We start from the raw sequence: 23175 nt of genomic DNA on the forward strand, positions 1-23175 counted from the left end.
GTCAACTACCTTGTACTCTTTCAAATGTGAACTCAAGAATTATTTGCTGTCTGATTAATTTCCTACAATGTTATTTTGCTATTTAGAAGCTGTGGAATTACCATTGATTGTGCATCCTTCCTTTTGTTTTTTTTTATGTGTGTCGTCACTGAGTTTCTTGGTTATATTTTGCTTATTTCATGATTTCTTTCTCTGCTCTGTATTCCGCTTTATTTTTTTTGTATAACTTCTAAACCAAGGGTCCCGGTGCAGTCTCTGACTTTGGGACCCTTGTCTGTATACCATATTTTGTAACAAGTTGTTATGAACGAATAATAAACTGAAACTGAAAACTGAAACTGAATAAAGGGTTAAAAGCCTCTTCACTCTGTTCATTCTTTCATAAGCGGTATTACACAATGTCCTGCAATAAAGTTTCTGCTGCTTATGGCCCACTCATATCTGCCAGAAGGGACAACTCTTGAAAAAGGTTTTCTTTGTGCTATGTGTGCGACGTAGTATGAGCATTCATGCCTTGACATTTATACATCTGTAGAACCAGCTTCTTGACAGAGTACTTGCTATACCTGATCATGCTTACTTGTACAGTGCTGTTGAACAATACATATTGATGCAATGAATATTTACACACTTGAATTATCACGAAAGATGATTGTTTTACAATTCTGCACTTTGCTTTCTATTGGTGTTAGATTTTGCATAAGCATGCCCCCCGTGCAATAGCATTTTGAAGTGTAAGGGTTCAATAAAAGGTGATGAACTAAATCTAAGTGCAAGAGCTTTTTTCGCACCTATGACTCCCATCGAAATGCGACTTCCATGGCTGGCATATCAATCCCTCGCCTTGTGTTAGCAGCAGAATGCTATAGCCACAGTGGCAGGTGAACAAATTGAAGAACAATATTTCTGTCTATAATTTTTTTTCTTGCCTGTATGTAAGTAAAGTTTGGAATAAGTTTGTCATTGCAAAAAAGCCCAGTTTGTGTTCTTTTATTGAATAAACCACATATTGTGTATTGTTGAAATGCAGAAATTTGTTCTAGAATCCTCAGGTGATATATGTTCTTGCAAGTAGCATGGTATTTCATTACTTATAAAGATAGTAATCGCAGCGGATATCGTTATATGGGTTTACACACTAATATATGTGACCACAAACTTATTAGAAACTTACTAGAAACATGAAAGGCATGAATGTTTCTGCACACTTGATCAGCTGTGAACGTGCAAGAACTGCTTATACTGGCTGACTTCACTGCACAGTGTTGATTTACTTTTCTTCGGCGTGTCGTTTTATACTGTTTTATCCCCACAAGAACAGGCCGTTAGCCTGCTTTTCGCATTGTTGCACGAGTTCTACATAATTGTGCAGGAGGGTACGTTGTCACTGTATTTAATTAATCTACTAGCTGTACAGTTATTTACCTTGCAGAGCAAGTGTTCATACAGATGCAGTAAGGATACAAAGTCCGCAACATAGTCAATGTTTATTGGTTTCTGTGCAAGAAAAAAAAAATTCTCCAGAGAAGAGGTGCAACTAAACGTGCATGTAATATTTTATTCAAGCCACGGATTTAATGCTATCGCAGCAAACTCATTACGATAGCCTACACTTTTGCTCTGTCAAATTTAATAAGAGGCAAGATAAGCTTTCAAGATGCATCGGGAAATTCGTGCTTGAAAACCGACAAGAAAATGCAACTGAACGGTATCGCGTTCAGCGCAACGTTGAAACTTCGGGTACTTTGCTGTCTTGTCATTTGCCCTTGCCGAGGTTGAAATAATTCAAGCTGTTCCGTAAGCGCGATTTTTGCATGCTACCCAACAAAAGAAAATTGTGACGACCTCGTCGTCTGCTGGGGATCGAACACCTCCTAGCACTGACAACTCGCAAAGGCGTACGAAGCAAACGTGAAAATGCACTTCATTTGCTGTGTAGCGTGTCAACGAACGCATAGAAATCGGAGAATGCAATGTGCGGTACAAGTTTTTTATTCTCCCTTCGCGTACGTACCGAATTCGACGATCCACGTCTCCGCGCATTGCACTTGTCGTGCGAGGCGCCTTTTTTCCAAAACAAACCGGCGAAATAGCTCTGTTGACAGCTCTCCGCGCAATTTCGACGGAAAATCGCAGCGATCGGTGCGACGGTGCGACTGTGCGACCAACCGGTTGGTCGCAGCCGAAAATCGGGGGGTCGGCACTGCGACTGCGATTTTCATCGCAAACGACGGAAATCGCACTTCCGGTGCGACGAAAATCGCATCATGTGAAACAGGCTTAAGCCTAAGAGAAGTAAACACCAAATATAAAGTGATCAGGTTATGTGAAAAAATTAGTGCCAGTTTTACAGAGGAAAATTAGGACAGCGATTACCGCCTTTAACACACTCGATATTTCGTGTAGTAGGAGTTTCGAAATCATGCTCCCCTGACGGCGCATCATTCGCGGGCTGTTTTCAGCATACCATTAGAGGTATAGACACTACGTTACTATGAGCTACAGACTTAGGTGACATTTTTGTCTCCATGGAGTCTCCAGACTCCATGAGACACTCGGCGGCCGTATGAGATAGTGGTTTGTGCCTGCCGGTTACGGCTTAGAGGCTTGTAACCTGGTAGAAGGGATAGAATTGGAGGATGTGTTCGGGTAGGGAGAATATTTTATCTCTGGCGAAATCACTTTATGCCGTCGATTCGATTACTTCTATGAGTTCACAGCCTCGAATATTGACGAAGTTCACGGCATTCTCCTAACGCTTGGCAATGAAGGCGGCATTCACGTAGACGTTAGGCAAGAGCGCTCCCATCGGCAGTATGCAAACGAGTATACCGGCTCCATATGCGATTAGGAGAATGTTGGAGCAGCTCGGCTGAAGTTATCTGACAACATTTATGTACGTTCGGGAAAACGTAGAACAAAACGATAAAATACTAATCACTTAGTTAACCAAGGTGAAAGAAAGATTATGCAACCTAAAGAAACATGAGGCTGTTAATAAGTATCATAAGTAAACCATGCTATTATATAATAAGACGCCACAGGAAAGCTGTATCACAAATAATCGCGAGGTAGTTTAGTTTAAAGTTTCCAGTTATAATATCTGGATAAAGATGTACTAGTGATTCGTAAAGCAGGAAAACCTCACAGGTATGATTTAGATGAATTACCCTTATTGATTTCCGCAATTGTGAAAGACGCGTTGGCTAAAAGCTAAAATTAATTTTGTAAACATCATTTCATTAGCGAAAAAATCGATTTCATATTTAGAAATGTTACCTATAGGAGGGCTTACAGCCGCGTTTGTTGATACATGATGCTAACAACAAATACAGCGCAAAAAGAAGCACAACAGATAGGTTAAGAATTCGATCTCCCTTGTACCGCTTTGGTGCACTGTTCTTATCACGTTTCATAGGGCCTGTCCACAGCACTAGGCTATGAGGGAGGGAGAAATTTGTAAGCAGGTAACCAAGTCTGAGCAATGTATTCGGGTTTTATTCCTTCGAACCCATCCAATTAGGAACAACTATTTTATGTAGGGGTTCGAGTGTTATTTTGCATAAGTAAGTCGAACCACAAATAATAATGCTTGCTTATAGCTGTATTTTACCGAAGTATACATGATGATTTGTATATTTGCGCTGCAAGTTCTTGCATTGTAAAATAATTATTCAAAGCTAATATGGGATTTCAATCCAGAGAAGACAGACTGGCCACTCGCTCAGAGATTTATTTTTCATTCTATGGCAAGTAAGTAGCAACACCTATGTTTGCCAAGCATGGTAGAAGGATTGCCAATAAACCATTGATAAATGTTGCTACGTTTTCAGAGCCGCTTTTTTTTTATACCCTATGCCCTATACCCTAGGTCAGCATATAATGGCATTCACGTACCGATGGCCTCTGCAGCGTGATGGGATGGAGCTACGGCAAGACCCGGTCCCTCATTTAGCAGTCCGGCGCATCAGTGCGCATGACAGTGTAGTAGCCTGCCGCCACGGCACCAGCACGTTTGTGAAAACTGCACGGTCGAGGAGCGATAGCATGTCCCCAAATCGTATCCTTTGCCAAGGTGAAAGCTAACAGTGCGCGCCCGCGTACCATTCTTTGCATTCTAGGGTGAACATAATTCACAATATGATAAAATATTTCTAGACAGTACCAATCCTATTCATTAAATTGGATAGTCTAGTCGCTATTCACCGAAGCATGACAACTACATCAGAGATTGTAGGCTGCCTAAAAGTACTTGCACCACATATATATCACTTCTGTCGAACGCACATTGCCAAAAACGTTTTTTTTGTTGTTGTTGTTCTTGTTGTCGTTGGCTAAAGGACAACGCGCACTCGTGAAATACAAAACTGATCTGCTAGGCTCAGTGCTCTGAAACTTGCTGAAGACGCTGCCTTCGAGCGACTAAAGAGCTGGTACAGACTGCTGCTCCGGCGGTACAATCGAGGGCTTCGAAAAAATAAGGAATTTTCCTACAATGCATCTGACAAAATGCATCGCTTTTGAAAAAATCACAGTCATGTTTTATAGTGTTCTTTACAGTCTCTCCTGGTCACGAATGTTGTGCTTTTTATTGCCCCTAATGGGAGAGGCAGTATTCTTTCAAAATTCAAGAAACAGAGTTACCGACGGCAGTGTTACCGAAGGCTTTTTTTCCTAGCCAATCCATGAAGTATTTTAGCTGTTTGTCGAATGCCAACACTCAATCACATTTATGATGATAAGCATACACGATAGCCCGATGAAGCTCATGCAGTGGAATAAAGCTGAATTTCAGGAAGGCACCTTCACAGGTTCAGTAGCTGAAGAAAGATACGTGACGGCTGACACACTTGCACTCTCAGCGCAACTCTTCGATTCATAAAATATACCTATCTGCTTCTCTACCAGCACGCAGCTGCAAAGTTAAGCTGGAAAAAACTTTTGTCAAAGAATGTATTTCTCCAATAATCACAGATGCTGCTTTCAAACATTGCACCGAATATGCTTCTGATAGATTTGCGTGCCGGCTACGGTAATGTGTCAGATTTCCTACACTTCCAAGGATGCGTGAACTATCATTCGTGCTTGCGCTGTAGAACCTTTATTTCCCAATGAACAGTTTAATGCGGTGATGATCCTGTGCAGCTGAGGAAGTTCGAAGAGCTTACTCTTACACATTAATTGATCAATGACATTTTATTCCTGCAGTGATCGAGCTGCAAGAACATACAGCATCAAACTAAATGTTCGAGCCTTGTTTTCAACCGCGGGGTTGAGTCCAGTGCGTAGTGTCAGTTTTTGTGTTTGTATGTAGTGTAATGTGGTCTGCATTCTCTTCTGTTACCTCCTATCTCGTCTTTTGATTTGGGTGAGAATACTGGGCCTTCAATAAAACCATTGCGAGCAACATCATGTCTTATTCACGTTTACTTCAGCTTAGAATACTACGAAGAACTCTATCCGTCCTTTATAAGACTTCGTCGCATCACTGAAACTGTAATTACCAACAAGCTTTTCGTGACGTGACGCAAAACTGCACTCAAGGAGGTGGGTAGGAGTAGCCTTCACTAATACCTACAACTATCGCTTTAGAATGCTTCAATTACTCATGTGCTCTAAATCCTGATCTAAAAAGACCATCGTTTATCTCCTGTGCCACTGTTATTGCTTTGATAAACAATGCCATACTACCTGGTGTGCCTTCAATAGAGCGGACGACCGGACATTTACAAAGCATAGGTTTTGAGAGCCCCGCCTCACAGCTCATAAGCCCAGTAACGTTCGAGCTCTATTAGTTTAGCTGAAGGCGACCGATCTGAGTGCCTGAATTTCGATATGCTGCACCTACCTTACGTTTGTGAAACTGTCATCAAGACTCGTGAGTTCGCCGCTCCATCGCCCTCCCTACGTGTAAGGTAGCAAACTGAAAAAAAAAATCTAGTTAGCCCCCCTGCATTTTATTCCTTCTCTCTCTGCTCAGCATTTCACAGCGTTCGCTGAGTGATACCGCTCTAGCCATGCGCGTTTCCAGTGGACGCCAGTGCTCAAACTGCCTTTCCGTTGCCTGCAATGTGCCCCCCCCGCTCCCCCCTTCATTCGTGCTGTAATCGCAATCTTGAGTGGGAGATTATTCCTACAGAATTAAGTACATATTCCGAAGAAAGACAAAAGATAGCATGCACTTATTTGGTAGAAGAACAGACTGGAGGAAGGCATTGTAGTGTAAACAAAGTAAAGGGGCGGGGAACTTCTCATTAAGAGGAACGAGTTAACGCTTGCGCGAGCCTTGGCTGCACTCGGCAGCTGCAAACAAAGAGTCCCAAGTGATAGTTCGCAGCGCAGACTTTTTGTGCTCTGATCCGATAGCGGCTTGTCGAGTGCTCCTGCTGCGGTCAGTTAAGAGAAAAGTTTCGCAGCATTTGTTTCGAGCCGACGTAGCACCGGAGGTTGAGGGGGGGGGGGGGGCGCATTGTGCTTGGTTTTAACGCAGCTGCATTAATTACTGTACTTACTAGGCCGCTTCCGCACCGTCTTCTTTTTTTGCTTACCAAGCGTGTTTACGGGCAACCTTGCGTAATTGTTAAAATACTAGGTAAAGCGTATGACTCAGAGAGTGAAGCTTCTATTGTCTCTCGGCACTACATGCGGTTAGCCTGTGTGCTTTGACCGCTTACGCTTCGCTACAGACAGTTTAGCTAAGTTAGTGAAACTATAGTACTTTTTCGGGCTGCCATCCTTCTACTGCTGCACGTTTTGCGCTATACCAAGTTAAATTAGAAATCATTTATTGTTTGGAGCTCGTTTTTGCTATCTAGATATATTTCATCCAGAGACAAGGTTGAAAACTAAACGAGTTTCGCTAGGAGTCATGGTATTCGAAATTGCACAACAGATAAGCTCATTTGTTGAGGATACAATGGAACCACAGCGCAATAATCCCCGTGCATTGTAAAGATGCACGCAGTTGTGATAAAAAAAGAACGTTCTACCAAGAGTGTGGTATAAAGAGCAAGACCACCACCATCATCAGCAAGAATAAAAAGTAAATGAAATGACATGTTGATTATGCAATATCTTTGTTTTAGACAGGACGCTAGCAGGCTGTGCTTGCTTTTGTTAGGATTTCCCTGAAGTGTTGTTTTATACTGAAGGAGTGTCCACCGCAACAGGTTCTAAATAAATGAGTGGCTAGTTTACTAGGATGAGAAGAAGAATTACCTTGGTTTTCTGCAATTCGTTTGGTAGTCGATTTCACAAAAGTAGAATGGAAGGAGTGTAGAAATCATCCTCAATTTAGCTCCGTAATCTTCGAGAATCCTCAACTCTAGGCCCTTCCTCCACTCTGCCGAGTTCAGCATAGCGTCACCCTTTGACCGAAGAAGGTAGGCTTCTCAATAATTGACGTATAGAGTCAATCAAGCGCAGTGACATCTTCTGTCGCATGGCGGTACTGCAATTAACATTCCAAAGTCGAGGTGAATTGTGGAGCCGATGAACTTACGGGGGCACGGTCCGGCATACGATGTAGATATTGCTGGTAAGCCTAGTGCAACGATTGATATACATTTGCTGGAACATTTAAACTGCCTAACAATAAAATACGCTGTTTTTTATGCTAAAGGTTGATTGTGCAGAGTTGGAAGGCGTAGAATACGTGTAGGGTAAGCCGTCCACAAGGGGTGTTACCTGTCTGCTCCCCAAAACATGTCACAAAGCAAGAGTGGGTTTATATAAAGCCCTAAAATCTAGAAAAAAATGTCCCGAGGTACGTATTGCAGGTGTCACTGCAATTGAATGATCCATCTGGTCAGTGGTGTGTCGTTTCACTCTTGGCGGACCATTGCGTGAAAACGCTTCATATTGCAGAGCGGCGTTTTCAGGACTACGTCAGTGTGGCACTCGAGACAAGGTTTGAAAGAAAATTCTGTGCGTTTTAAACCCCGACTCAGGATGTAGGGAACTAGCATCCGTCTGCTTACATGCAGCTGTAAAATGCTTCCTACTCCGTTTTCTCTGTCCGCTCTACAAAAAACAGCACTGTTGTATTTTTTTAAGGAGATAGGTCGTGAACCACCTAACCACAGTGGTAATATTCGCTGTCTGGACAATTCTATTGAATAATATTTATTCAAAAGTTCTGTCATCGCTAGTTATGGTTAATGCACATTACCACAATGCGTAATGTGTTAACGAATGTGTCACAATATGTGACAGGAGCTTGTTCCGTCTTCATACACATTTATAGTATTTAGTTGCAACATTTTGTATGATACCTACTGAGGCATTCCTAAAATATATATGGCCATAATGGCAGTAATATATTTTTCTCGGGTTTTTAAATTCTTTCACAAAAAGGTTATTATTGCGATTGAGAACAGACCTAATAAATCATAATGTGATGCGTATCTCAGTTCTGTTACATTAGACGGTTGATCTGAGGATACATACAGTACACGGAAGAGAAGTTTCAGTGTGCTGATACAACCTACTAATGTTAGCCATAATAAATTTGTAAGTACCTTCTAACGCATGTGAGATTTGTTCAAATGAAGTAGAGCTGCGACGAACTAATATACCATCAGAAGAAATTTTGCGCTTGGAACCAATTTAGTATATTCGTCCTCCAAATCTGAGGTGAAATGCACTAGTTTTTCTTTTAGCATTGACCAACACCACGTGTTCAACGAATGACAGCGCATAACTAGGCGTTAACACGTAATAGGGCAATAAATTACAAACTTGTCAAGAGATTGTAACATAACCTTTCAGAAAACGACGCAGCACCAGACAGACGCTATTGCGGAAACCTGAAAGATTGCCCAAATGATGCACTATCTTGAGGGAGTAGCGCGTGTCGCCATCCTGATGTGTCGCAATGGGAACCGCTCCGGTGTAGCGGCTGTCCTTAATTACGGTAAGAGTCTAAGCTCGGCTGAGCAGACTACGCCCATCAAGCTCATTTGCACAAGCGTCCTGCTGCCCCAAGAGGGAGTACATTGCCCGAAGAGGCGAGGAAAAGTGCAGATAGGGCATGCTCAGACGCGTCACGGAGTCCATGACCGCCCGTAACTGAAAACGCTAGCGTTAAAAGTGCACGACGATTGCATTAAGGGGCCTTGAGAAGATAGGTTGCAGAAGTTCTTTGCGCAACCGTGTGCGAACATTTTTGTAGTTTTGCAATACGCTTACTCAGTGATGCTACTAAGAGTAAAGAAAAATCACGCGCTCTCCGTGAAAGGGTGCGAGGCGTATTAGGGATGCGCTGAAGGTCGCCCAACCGCGTTCTAAGAATACGCGGGTGGGACACGCTGGCGCGACGGAGCACGCGAGGCACAAGCTCGGGTGGTTTGGAACACTGGCGTGAGGTGGAGGAGTGCCCTCAGCAGCGTTGCACACTTCAGTCCTAGGTTGGGGGAGTGAAGGCAAGAGTTGAGGAAGAAGAAACGCTGTCCCCGTTTGGAGCTTAAATTTTTCTGAATGTTCCACATGGACATCGGTGTATTGCTATGGCAACAAAAATCCATGCAATATCGGTACAAAAGAATGGTACTAAAGACGCGGTCACATCTTGAAATGCCCCACGCCTAGGTGCACTAAATGCTACGCTTATGAGTATTTGAGAGCTTTCAATGAAGAAATTAACAAAGCGATAGAGAGAAGTTAGCATTTCCTTTGCAGCCTTCCCAAGGCGAGTTTACTTGAAGATGTTTTCTTGAGCAAACCAGAATTATTTTATTGATTCTATCAGCTATGCAACACTGCGTCTGAACGTTCTCGCGTAAAGAATTTGTTACGAAATAAATATTAAGCTACTGTGATTCTTGCTTTAAAGCCACGTATTTTCACTATTGTCAAAAGCTTTTTTATTATACTGCGTAGGATGCTATGAAGACGAATCTTCGCTGGAAATAAATGTTTCCCTTTTCGTCGGTTGTCGTAATCAGTTGGATTATCTCTCCTTCATGCAATGATCACCTTCGCGCGGAGTTCGCATGCGATATCATAAATAGGTGGGCTATTTGGTATCGCATTACTGTATCGGAATTTAAAGCGTACCGAAAGACATTAGCCGAAGAAACGCAAACAGAACACAAGCGCTCGTCTATCGCCTTTCCCTGTGTTCTTAGTTTCCATAGAATTCGCCATGCTGTATTCATTATGCTACTCTCAGCACGCCGCGTCATCTCCCTGCTGCCTCGCCATTTTGTTGCTGTTAAGCCATCTTCACACCGTCAGCATTCGAGACTCGCCAGACTGTCGTCGTCACTCAATGGTCGTTGACGTCACGCACTCTTCATTCTGTTACCATTGTGCCATCCTCGTCGCCTTCACTTAATCTCTGTCGACATCCTTTCGTCATCGTCATAACGTGGTTGCTGTGCCATCGTCGTAGCCCTATTCTTTAGGGCGTCTCTGTCATGCTAGACTTCAGCGTATACATGGAACCGTCGTCATGCCATCGTCATGAAATTGTCGGCGTTTCATTGTCATCATCGTCGGTATGTCGTTGTTGTGGCGCACATACAGTACTTTTACACCCCGAAGCTGTCACTCGTCTTGGACAAACAACACCCGACGGTTGCAGCCCCTTTCCATTGTTGAGAAAACTAGGCGCGCCGTGCCGTAAGACTATTACACACTGTTTATCACAATTGCCCATGGATTTTTGGCATGTCCTTGCTTGTCGGCCACGCGGCGTCACGAAAACCGCGAGAAATCTGCTTCTGATTCGACGTGTGCACACGTATTAACTTTTTATTTTCGGTCTTCTCATGTAGGTGCTATCAGACCCAACAAAAGAAATAATTATTCCTCATTACGCGCCTTTTTTTGTAATTAGCGATCTGCCCTATATCAAATGTTGTTGGGTTGTGCCTACTTCGCCTGGCTTTCACGAGATGTCACAAAACCGCGAAATATGGAGGGGACAGATTGGTGGGCTAGTTGCGAAATTTCATCGCGGCCCGCCGTGGTTGCTTAGCGGTTTTGGTGTTGCGCTGCTGAGCACGAGGTCGCGGGATAAAATCTCCAACCGTGGTGGTCGCATTTGAATCGTAACAAAAGCAAAAACACGCGTCTACGTAGGTGTAGGTGTGCGTTAAAGAACTCGAGGTGGTGCGAATTTATTCGGGGTCCTCCTCTACGGCATGCCTTAATCACATCATGGCGTCGCCACGTCAAACCCCATATTTTAACATTATATATTTTTAAAACTTAAAGCGTCGAAGTGATGTGTACGCGCTAAAGCCGCTATAATATGCCGAGTAAAATTGAACATTTATTTGAATAGATGGAGACTGCCCCCTTCCGAAAGTTACAGAAGATGGCTGCATAGCCTTATGCGTCGCTACATGCCCGACGAGCATGGCCTTATTTGCATCGAAAAGATCGTTGCATGGCAATGTAACGTTTTCGAACCCTTTTGGCGCGAATACAACGTCGCTCTGCCAACTCTTCTTCCAATATTATTAGTTCTAGCTTCACATTGTTTCTTCACAGCACTTGTCCCGTCTGGTTGGTTTCGTTCCTCGTGTTTATTTGAAACTTCTCAACGCTAGTATGAAAAACCATCCAGGGAGCCAACTTTCTAAGTTGCATTTTATAGCGCGGCTCTTAGGTGTCCGTTGCTCATTTGAGCGTCGCCATCCCTCGGCAGTACCGCGCGACCAGGCTTGTGCGGGTTTGTCGTCGTCTTTCACGGCTGGCTCTGATGCCGCTAATCAAGCCAGCGTTCCCATGCTGCCTCCCACTGGTAATGCGCTGACAGTACTCGCTTCCTGCCAATCGGTGTGATGATTCTGGTCTCTACTTCCTTGCTTCAATATATCGCATAATGAAAACACGTGTACAGCAGCGCTCAAATTTCGTGTTATGGAGTCTCGTAATCGTCGGGCATCTTTTTTTACCTTCCTTTGCACGTGGCCGCAATTTTTGAGCAGCCACAGCAAGCTAAGCAAGGGGAAGCAGACAGTGCTGCTATGGTTTGTCCGTGAGGAAACCACTGAAGTTGTAATATGGCATTGGCCCACGCTACACCTGCCAGAGAGTCACTCGCGATAGTATTTACATGCCACGATTACTAGCCACTTACCTAGTAGGCGTGTATTGCGGTGCGGGCTAACACAAATCTTTACACCAGAAGGTGATCAAGGCGTGATTGAAGCACCTCCTCTGAAGGAGTCGAGTTGAACTACCCTTACATTACCGTGTACAGTAACAAGTTGGGCTAGTTGGTGAAACATAGTGGAATGCTCCAGCACGGGAACCCTAGAAGACAAAGGTGGCACACAGTACAATGGTTCAGCGCTGTGTCTGTGAACTTTTTTCGGCTCATTTGTCTCCTTCGGTTGCCGCGCAGTAGCATTGCATTACCGTGTACCTTTTCTATTACCTCATAGGACTGCTATCTGAAAGTATTGGAGCAGAGAAGTCATTTTGCTGGAAATATGTTTTGCTGCAAGAAATTTCACAGGGCTAAAACAGAAGTTGGAATCTACCACTAGTATGAAGCAGTTCTCTTGCTTTCACTTTTTTTTTTGGGGGGGGGGGGGGGGGCAACAACAATACTTATGAAACATCAAGTGTACAACGCTCTAACGAAGCACTTAAAGGGCAAGAATGTGTTATGAGACGATGATGGAAATGAAATGACCATGATTTATTATGGCAAGAATCGAGCACGCTGTTCGGGATTTATGTAGGAAATGTTATTTCCAATTGCAAAGAAAGTCAGAAAAACCTGTAAGTAGCGAGGCCTCGCGGCAAAATCTTGATACAACGAAATGCAGTGAAGAGATTTCTGTACGCAAGTCGACTGTCAATAAATACAGTATACTTGCCGGTTAAAATTGCAGTTAGTATACTATTGGACACTCACACTTTATTCTATGAGCATTAAGAAGCAAAGCAAGTCGAGCTAACGATCGGCGCTCGCGTCGTCCCACATGCATGACGACGTACGTGCTGTTGTAGGAGTGCGAGTATTGCGCGATTTTGCAAGTACCCACAGTTTATGATCTCCCTGTGATACAAGATGCCATCGGCGAGCTGTGCCGTAAATGTGCGCATTTTTTACCTTTGCATCGGCGTCTCTTTCACACTGTACCGACGCCAAGCTCTCCGCCGACTGTCAGCAGATTGTCGGTGTAGGTACATTGTGACAGATGCGCCTACACAAAGGAAAAAAAAAACACTGTCACCCGGAGTCGGCAGAACGAAATAGGTGTCGGCTCGGCCTAGTGTGAGTGAGCATTTACCAATCGGCATTCTCCAGGCACGCTGCTTGTGGCGGGGGTGGTGGCCTATCGTGCAATTCGGACTCGTCGCTTCCACTGCCACTTTCCTCCATCGAAGCATGACGTTCGGGTGCTACATCCTAAAGATCGAAGTTTTCAGCACGCATGCAAGCTGAGATCCTATGCACAAGCTAGCTCAGGTCTTCGTGAGACGACATCGTAACTCAGAAGCGCACGCTTCGCTACAGTAACGTAAACAGTATATCATGCGTAAAATGTCGTTTCGTTTTTAATGCGCTTGGTTTCGTCTTGACTAGTCAAATACCAAAGCACTCGGACAGGAAACCGCAAAACCACAAAGTTATTATCAGAGAACTACTGTAACACTTTGGAAAACATGAATCGCAGGAACAACGACTTTATAAACAAAACAATACTTTCTCACACCTAAGGCCGCACTTTCGTCTGCCTCCCACTAGTGCCTGCCTATAATCGTTATCGCGCTCACCTATCACAGTTTTCAGCATGCTTCCGGTGAATGACTTCATCCTCACTGCAGAATAAAAAAATTCTGATAAAATATATTCAACAGCGTTTTCCGCGTTACTATTCCATGATTAGATTCTCTGGCCGGTAAGATTTCCATTGCACTAACAAAGTGGGTACCCTGAATATTGGTTGACAGTGCCTTTAAATAATGTCACAGCTATGTCAAGTGCACCTATAGGGTCATTCAAAGTGGGCCAAAGTGATTAATTATTCAGTCCAAGATATGTACCACAATTTGTAAACATGTATTTTAGGGTTTTCATTCACGCATTATAAAAAATGCAACCCTAAATGCCACATTTTCATTCGCTGAAATACGTTGTACGTCTTTGGTGCAGTTTTGGCGATTTGTAATGTTTGTAGCAAGGAATTGTTCGAAACCCGATCGCGAGCCTTAAATCACACCAGAAGCGAAATTCTATCGGGAACTGAACCCGATCACGAACTGAAATGTTTGCAATGCCCAACATATCAAGTGAATTAGAGCCGTAAAATTAATAGCAGTTACCAGTTTGACGCGAAACTATTCAAGCAATACTGTGCAAACGGATGCCCACGCCTAATTGATTCTTTGAAGTAATTTGCTTTTCAGTCAACGCATTCACGAGTTGCGTTAGGCGGGAGAGTGCAGATCGGAGAATGGGTGGGGCAGTACCTGCATGTCGTGGGTTTTTTTAACGTGACAGCGTTAAGGGCTCCGTGTTGCAGGAACTTCGGTTCCGGTATCAGTAGATGTACATGAGGCGAGCATTCCGTGTATATTCAGGTACATGCATATGCCACGCCTTGCTATATGATATGCGGTATATGCGGTTTATATTGGCCCACCATTCTCCCGCTAAAGTTGCTTTTACCTTGTGTGATATTCTTGCCAATGTTATTCCTCGGAATTTTGAGAATGACAGCCCACAAACAAATGTCATGGAAGAAAACACTCACAGTGGATTACTTTTATGCTAAATAATCTGAGACCTAAATATTAAAAGTGCGAAACAAGAATCATGAGCCAATCATCAGTCCACTCAGCGAAGCCAGATGACCAGCGAAGCTGATTAACATACGACACAGAGGTGACACAGAATTTTGAACCTAGGTACGGACTTATTTTACTGCGACTTTTATGTACATTCGCGTGAACGACGGAACCGCCACCCGAGGAGCCCGAAGAAACTAGACACGTGTGACGTGTCGACGGGACTGCACCACGGGAGAGCGGAAGGAAAGGAGATAGAAAAGGGTTTGAAACGCCCACAAAGATAGGGCGATGCGAACGTAGGCATGGCGAATCGGGTCAAAATATAGTATCTGTTCTTATTGTCTTGGTATGTGATACGAAGTATTTGGACCCAAGATATTGAACCTATTTTTGGAAGCTGACAGAGTGCTTGCAGCCCGCTTCACCTCCAGAGCGGGTTGGCCCATCGTTCTTGGTCTACGGAAATTGGTCCGCTAGAAATTAGAAATCAGAAAATGATGTTTTCCTTTTTGGCGCGGCTATGCACTACTTCGGGGATCGGCCCAGGCAAGAGGCTGCATTTCTACACGAACGTGCTCCTTCGTGCATGCGTTCGCCGCCACCGTTTCCCGGTGAACATAACGGTTACAAAAGCTGCGGTTGCCGAGAAACGCGAGAAGCACTCATGGATCTTTGCATGCTATCGCATTCCACTCATACAAAAATTATTTATGCGGTTTACGGGCCAAGAACAAGATATGATCATGAGGCATGCCGTAGTGGGGGACTCCAACAATTTGGACCGCTTTTGGTTTTTTAACGTGCAACAAAATCGAAGTACACAGGTGTTCTCGCATTTCGCCCCCACCAATATGTGGCCGCCATGGCCGAAACACGATCCCTCCACTCATAAGCTCGAAGCTCAAGCGCGTTCTAAATTTTTGTCCACCCTAATTCAGCGCCAGACTCAACACCATGTGCAGTTGCGCAAACAATAGTCGCGTTGTTTAACAAAAGATGTAAATGTTCATTACTTAGATGCACAAATGTCTGCACCTGCTTTCATATTTTTAAAGCGTGAAACTGATAAAAATCGTATTTTCCTATAGACGCAGCAGCACCAAATCAACCACAGAATCGAACACACTCTGATTGAGCTGGTTCCTCCCAAGGAAACCCTGCAGAGCCTCTACATCCTGAATGTATACAGTCCTCCACGCGACACACTAAAGGACTTGGACAAGTTCCTGAGAGAAGTGAAGAAAGTCACCAATGGTCAAAACCTTCTCGTGGTGGGTGACTTTAACGCTCCACACGTGGCTTGGGGCTAGCGATCCACCAACAAGAAGGGCATGGACGGGCACAACGCGGCACAACACCACCAGCTGACGTTGTGAGCCGATCTTCTATTACCGAGTAGAATCGGCAACAATGTCTCCGGAGACACCGGCCCAGGCCTGACCTTCTCCACTGGTTTAAGGCAAGTCGAGTGGTGGAGACTGGACTAGTCTCTGGGGAGCGACCATCATATCATCCAGACCCAAATCATGCACCACAAAAACCTCGTGAGATTAGGTCAGGCCAAAATTACGGACTGGCCTGCTTTCCGGAAAGATTAACACCCCAGAAGCCTAGAGGACATCGAGGAGTGTACCAAGAACGTGATGGACTTGGTTACCAAGTACACAAAGCCCATCCAACTCACTGCGGACAATCGCGAAGTCGACCCACACCTACTTAATCTCTGGGAGGCCAGGCGAGGACTTTTGAAGAGATGGAAGAAGCAGAAGAGAAACTGAAAGCTCAAGATCCGCATTGCCGCAGTCTCGTGGCAGGCGGAGGAGTATGCTGAAAAACTAGGACGTCAGAACTGGAATCAAGTGTGCGACCAGTTACAGGGAACCCTCAGCAACCGAAAGACCTGGGCCATTCTAAAGACCCTTCTGGTGAAGACGGAATCAAAAACTGTCACGGGACAACACATACAAAGACTTATACACAACTTCCAGCGAACCGAAGAAGAAGCGCTCGAAGCCATCACCGGGAAATACATCGGAGACGAGCAACAACGGAAGACGCAGCCAGTCATTTACCCAGAGTACGAGCGGGAACCCAATCCGGATTTAGACCAACCTTTCACCAAGTCGGAGATCGTGGCAGCCTTAAGAAATCTCACAAGAAACACGATGCCCGGCAGGGATAAAATTAAGAAGACCCTCCGTAACCTGGACAACGGGGCGGCGGAGAGTTTACTAAAGTATATCAATGAAAGCTGGGAGACCGGCAGCATACCGGCTTCCTGGAAGCACGCGGACGTAACGATGATCCCGAAACCCGGCAAGCCCATCAACCTACACAACCTGCGTCGGATTTCTCTCACGTCATGCACGGGAAAACTCTTTGAGCACATGTTCCACAATCGTCTGTCGCGCTATCTGGAAGAAGGTGGGCACCTGCCGAACACTATGTTCGGTTTCCGGCCTAACCTCTCCAGCCAGGACATTCTACTTCAGCTTAAAGAAGAAGTAATCGACGGCCTCAGCACATTCCACAAAAGTAACATCCTGGCACTCGACGTGAAGGGAGCCTTCGACAACGTCTCACACGAAGCAGTGCTAAACAACCTACAACATACCAACTGCGGACGGTGGACATACAACTACGTCCGGGACTTACTGATTGGTATAATGGCGACCATAGGACTGGGGCATCTCAGGACCGAGAAGTTCCAAATACCGCAGACAGGAACCCCCCCAGGGGTCGGTGATCTCCCCGTTGCTGTTCAGTATAGCGATGAGGGGATTGCCGAACCTCTTGCAGAACATCAGGGGTATCCGTCACGCAGTGTATGCAGACGACCTGACCATATGGACGTGCATGGGATCGGCGGGCGAACAACAAGACGCCCTGCAGGAAGCCATCGACAGGACCGAGCATTATCTACACCGCTGCGGTCTTTCATGCGCGCCCGAAAAGTCGGAGCCCCTGATCCTGAAAAAGAAGACAAGAGGGCGGCCTCCGCAGCAGACACCTGACCCAGCGTTGACACTAAATGGAGTCCATATACCCAAGGTAGATACACTCTATATTCTGGGCCTCACTCTCCAGAAGTACGGTGCCGGTCTCGCCGCCATTAAAAAACTGCAAGCGACAGTTACACAAGACACGCACTTGGTGCGAAGAGGGACAAACAAAAAGCACGGCCTGACAGAGCAGGACACAAACAGATTAATACAAGCTCTGATAATCAGCAGAGTCACTTACGGCACCCCGTACCTGGGTCTCAAGAATAGCGAGATAGACAAATTGAACACCCTAATACGAAAGACCTACAAGCTGGCACTGGGGCTTCAACCGACGACGTCGACGGAGAAGCTAGTCAGCCTGGGCATCCACAATACTTGGGAGGAATTTGTAGAGGCCCACAAGACGAGCCAGATAGAGCGACTCAAGCTCAGCAGCTCGGGTAGGGACACGCTTATAAGACTGGGCTACCCAGTCGAATATGAGTCCACAAAACAGCGGGTTCCTCTACCCCTGAGGGAGAAGATCACGGTGGCCAGCATCCCGAGAAACATGCACCCTGAATACCACAGAGAAAGGAGGCGAGCGAGAGTGAAAGCTCTACGTAAGGCCTACGAAGGACCAAAACAAGAAGTCTGATACACTGACGCGGCAAAGTACAAGAACAGAGCGGCCCACGCTGTCAGCGTGATCAACGGCCAAGGAAAAGAGGTAGCAGCGGCCTCGGTAAGCACTCCAGACATCGACTGCGCGGAAGAAACGGCGATAGCCCTGGCGGCCACTACAGGCCAGCGAGAGGAAGACCTAATCACAACCATCCCCGACTCACAAACAGCATGTAGAAATTACCAAAAGGGCCGGATTTCTAAACAAGCCCGGAGCATCCTCGAAAAACGAGACAGTTTTCCAGAAGTGTACATTGTCTGGGCCCCGGGACACGAGTCCGTGGCGGGTAATGTAGCGGCTAATGTCGCTGCCCGAGATCACATTCTCCGGGCTATCCCACCAGGTTCACGAGCACCGGTAGACCAACAAGATAGCGTCCCGAAAAGATACGCCGATATCCTGAGCCACAACAGACTGGGTAGAGGGATCTATTCACCCCTGCATCCCCAGCTGGCAAGAGAAGAGGCGGTGATCTTCCGAAGACTACAGACCGGCACATTCCTGCTCGGCACCCTGCTACACGCCATGTATCCTACGAGCTCTACTCACAAATGCACCTTCTGCTCTACGCCCAATATCCTCTACCACATGGTATGGGAATGTCAACAAAACCCATCGAAACCGCCCATCACCGGACCAACCGTCGAGCAGTGGGATGCCCAGCTGACAAGCTCGAGCCCTGAAGACCAGCATCGCCTGGTGAGCAGGGCCAAGCTATCAGCTCAGGCCCATGGCATGCTGAACTAGGGACGCCGCCCACCTCGAGCGATTTTACCGTTGGCTCATTTCACCTAATAACGTTTATTCCTCCTCCTCCTCCTATAGTATTCCTTCACAAAATTTTGATGGGAGTTGAAATGTATGTAATGCAATGTGACTCCACCGTTTAGTCATGGTTCGCTCGTCACCAACACATAAGTCCGCATTAAAAGCGAAAGAAAAAGTTTATTTGGCTGCTGTCAAGGCGTGAAAGCTAAGCCCCTCCCCCATGACGACGCAGGCATATACATACATTAATTAAGTTACATACAATAATATATTCATACAATAATACACAAACATTATATACATATAATAATACATATGCATTAATTAGGTCAGACGATGATACAGTGTCTTTTGATAGAGCGCTGTTCTTTGAAGCTCCGGTTTATTTCTGTGAAAATTGAAGTTCGTCCGCTGGGCCTTGCTCCCTGCTCGGTCGTGATGGAAGTGGACGACCCCGCACGTCTGCCGGCGACGGCGGCGTCAGCGGCAGCCAACTCCAGGAAGCGGATCGGTCAGCTGAGCGACAGCGACAGCAAACACACCCATGTTTACTCCCTCAGCAGTGAGGACACTTCTGATGACGACTTCCAGCTTGCGCAGAGCCGCAGAGTGAAGAGAAGGAACACTAGCACGTCCTCATCGTCAAGCACAGAAACAGTAAGGCAAACGCAGAGGCCGTACGCCAACACCATAGCATTTGAGCGCCTGCTTCCCACTGTCAACATGAAGCTACGTAACAGGCAATCTGTGTCGTTGTCGCTGGAAGCCCTGGTGCCAAATGAAATATCGGACATTCGAGTGAACACCCAGAAAAATCTGCTGGCGCTTGATGTCCAGCATGCGGCTCTACACTCTACACAGCGTAACGGACCTCGGTGGCATTCAGGTGCGCTCTTACATCCCTCTGGGATCTGACGTAGTCATCGGCGTTATCTACGACGTAGACGTCACCATCCTGAATAAGGATTTGCTGATTCTTATCAAGCCAGCGAATGATGAGGTAGTTGTTGATGTTAAGCGGCTAGGCAATTCATGCTGCGTGACGATAGCATTGAAGGGTAAATATAAATTTCCTCGCATTTTAAAGTGGGACACTTCAGACATGCAGTGCGACCTTCAATAGCGAAACCTCTTCAGAGGCCCAAATGCATGACACCGGGACACGTGAGCAGCGTCTGCGAAAATCAGGCAACATGCCCCCATTGCGGCGAGCCCGACGCTACAGATAAATGTGGCGCGACTGTAATGAAGCGTTCAAACTGCGGAGGGCCACAGCAAGCTTCATTGAAGAAATTCCCACATGTTAAGAAGGAAATGGCCATCTTGAAAGAGATGGCGAGAGATCTTTCATCTGATCGCGAATCCGTGGATAAAATCAGGAAGCGACGTTCACGTCGCTGGCGCTCCTCAAGGAAGGCTGTGGCATGTATGACGCACATGCCACTTCCTACAACATCACCTCCTCCTCTACCGCCCAGCCCAGACACTGTGGAAAGGACCGCGAAGAGCAAGTCCATTGAGAAGTCGACATCTGCAGAATCTTGGCTGGCTCTACCGAAACGACAGCATTCACCAGCAGAGTCACAGCAAACTTCTGCTGGACAACCCCCGACGTCTACTGTCGGTGATTTGTTCGACCAAGACAGGCCTGACATTACTGATATGCTGATATGGCTGATATAAACAGGCTGATATGCTGCACTCGCTAATTAGTACAACGCGCATTATACTGAACAAGCTGCCAACATTAGTAGCTTGAAGTGCTCTGTAAATACTGGATGCACTAAATTCGGTGCTTGCTATCATCGTATAAGCATCGCGGCTCGACCAATATTCCCCTTCCGCACCGAAGTTAAATATGCGGTGATCTTTCAGTAGAATGCCAGAGGTCTAAGGACCCGTATAGCAGGCTTTCGCCAATTCATTTCTACAAATCGCTTCCCCCTACTGCTTATTTGCGAACCAAATACATCAACTCCACTCAGACTGTCCGGTTATGAATCTTTCGTCTCGTCCACAAGCGGTGCGAGCACGAAAGTGATCATCTACATCCACACGGATTTAACATATGTCGCTAACGCGATAGAGCCTCATGACGACAATCAATATGTCGGCCTGAATGTCCAAAAGAAGGATGTGTCATTTACACTAATTGGAGCTTACATATCCCCAGCGGGTCACTTTGATGGCGAACGACTTAAGAAAATATAAATAATAACCAATGGCCCCTGCGGTATCACAGATGACTTCAACGCGCCTCACCAGCTGTGGAGAAGCACTAAAATTTACTCCAAAGGCATGAGTCTTGGCTCCTTTGCTAGGTTGCTCGTCCCATTTCTTCTGCAGTGCTTCCCCTCTTGCTTTTCTCCTTTCGATGTTATATACGGGATGCATGTTCCGCGGAATGGGGTACACGTTGATGCGTCTCCTCACATCACGTGGTACCTCTTCCCTTTGGACACCGCAGGGCCAAAGAATGGAGTGATGACTATTGTGGTCTCAACGCCTTCAGGATCGATGGTGAATTGCGCCTCGATGAGAACTTCCAACCTCACTCACGCAGAGGAAGCAGCTATTGCATTAGCTATAGCATCTAACCACAACGCCGATGAGCTCACTGACTCCCAGAACGCGTGTCGCAACTTCAATAATGGATTAATTCACAGGTCAGGGTTGTCATTGCTGACTAAGCATCCACCCAGCCAAGCCTCAGTCATCTGGTTTCCCGGTCACATGGAACTACCAGGAGGAAACGAAGCCGCTCACAGGCATGCCCGAGCTCTGCTATACCGGGCGTCTCCCCCTGATGACAGTGAAGAGTGCTGGGACCTAACAGCTTCAGCAGTGTATGCTGACAATCTCGCACCATACAGAACAGCCAGGAAGGAGTACCCAACCCCACATAAAAATCTCAATAAGTTGCAAGAGAACACTCTTAGGAGGCTACAAACTAATGCATACCCAACACCAGCTAATTTATACCAGTGGTACCCTACACTATACTCCCCGCAATGCCCACACTGTGGAGAGGTAGCCAACCTCTACCACATGGTGTGGGCTTGCCAGTTTAATTCCATAGTAGACCCCATCCCAAATCCCTCAAAACAGCTGTGGGAGGTTATTCTGCTCAGTGATGATCCTGACCGTCAGCACTGGCTGGTGGGGAGGGGCAGCGCAGCAGCAGTAACCAGTGGGCTACCGGAATAGGCGGCCCACCCACGAGTTCTACGAATATCCTGCAAATAAAGATGTTTCCAATCAATCAATGGCTCCTTTGCTGCCGACCATGATTTGGGCGGTGTGAATGACGGAAGCCTTACATTTCTGCGAGGCACGACCTATAGTAGCTGCTTGGGCTTAACTTTGGTGTCAGGGCGCTTTGCCTCGAGCGTCCAATGATTTATGGAGATAGAAACGCATGGACGCGACCATATTCCAACATACATAAAGATTAGAGGAGATGAGCAACGCTCCTCTACTGTTTTGCGTACTGTTGACTAGTCAAAGTTTAAGAAGGATATCGATGACACATGTCGGGAAGGCCTTTCACACATTATCGAAGGAGCAATCGCAGAGGCTTTGAAAACATCCATTTGCTCGCTTACAAGGTCAGAAAGGCGAACAGACTTGGACGTGGAACTGGATAGGCTGCGTGCGGCACGCCGACAGGCGGAGAGGAGGTATCGGCGCACGAAGTCCGTCTTGGATCTGAGGGCTTCACGACGCATACAAAAGAAAATCCAGCGTCGCATGGATAAATTGGAGGATAAGCGATGGAAAACATTCTGTCAGTCGCTTGATCCCCGAAAATTGCTCTCGCACATATTTAGAACGATTAGGGGTCTTCGCTCATCTCCGCATCAAAGGAAGCCCTTCGCTGCTCTTGCCCTCTACTAACTCCACTCGGAACTTCAAGTGGGTGAAGAGTTTTGTGCATGGGTTGCTGGATCCGTGGCCATCATTACTGGCGCAGTACTG

This window comes from Dermacentor albipictus, chromosome 7 (assembly GCF_038994185.2).
Source record: "Dermacentor albipictus isolate Rhodes 1998 colony chromosome 7, USDA_Dalb.pri_finalv2, whole genome shotgun sequence".
Lineage (NCBI taxonomy): Eukaryota > Metazoa > Arthropoda > Arachnida > Ixodida > Ixodidae > Dermacentor > Dermacentor albipictus.